Genomic DNA, 641 nt, shown 5'->3' on the forward strand with positions numbered 1-641 from the left:
TGCTGCTGCTCTGCCCTTATGCCTAATATTTTCCGATTAAGTGCTTGTGTTCTTTTGTATAGCCTCAGGACTCCAGTGAGCTGTGCAGTTAATCAGGGTTATCAACTATCCTTCAACAATTTGTTATTTTTTTGATAAACACATAAGTCCAGTCTTAATATGAATTACATTTTGGCATCTGTTTTTTCCACATACTTGCTTCCTGAGCCCATTTAAAAGGATTGTCCAGATTAACATACATGCCTTCCAGTCCTGGTGTAAACAAGGCAATCATATTACATCGTCTACTGAGATGCACGCCTAATTATAGCAGTGAATATTACCACCACGAAAGTTTAGTATCTGTCAGCATTTCCATTATATGCCCCTATTTTTAGGGGTCTCTAATCAACCACAAAGGTACACTAAAGCCTGAGACATGAGGCTTGGGCATTGATGTGTATTTCTTTAGCTTAACTCCTTTACAGCAATTTTTATATAAAACATTGCAGAGGTTAGGAATACTTGATTTTGGTTTTGTACATATAGCGTCATAACTATTACAGAGTTCTTTAGAGAAAAAAAGTTTCTTGACGGAGAACATCCAGATTTTCTAAAGCAACTTACAGTTTAGGTTGTCTCAATTTAGTGACAGACACTCT

The 641-nt window shown here is 36.7% G+C and overlaps 1 protein-coding gene across 3 annotated transcripts in view; it reads right to left on the reverse strand.

Moving 5' to 3' along the window:
* FRMD3 (FERM domain containing 3) overlaps positions 1 to 641 on the reverse strand; it is a 188,970-nt gene that overhangs the window by 40,231 nt on the left and 148,098 nt on the right. The gene's annotated exons all lie outside the window — the stretch shown is intronic.

This window comes from Alligator sinensis, unplaced genomic scaffold, assembly GCF_000455745.1.
Source record: "Alligator sinensis unplaced genomic scaffold, ASM45574v1 scaffold226_1, whole genome shotgun sequence".
In the NCBI taxonomy this organism is placed as follows: Eukaryota; Metazoa; Chordata; order Crocodylia; family Alligatoridae; genus Alligator; species Alligator sinensis.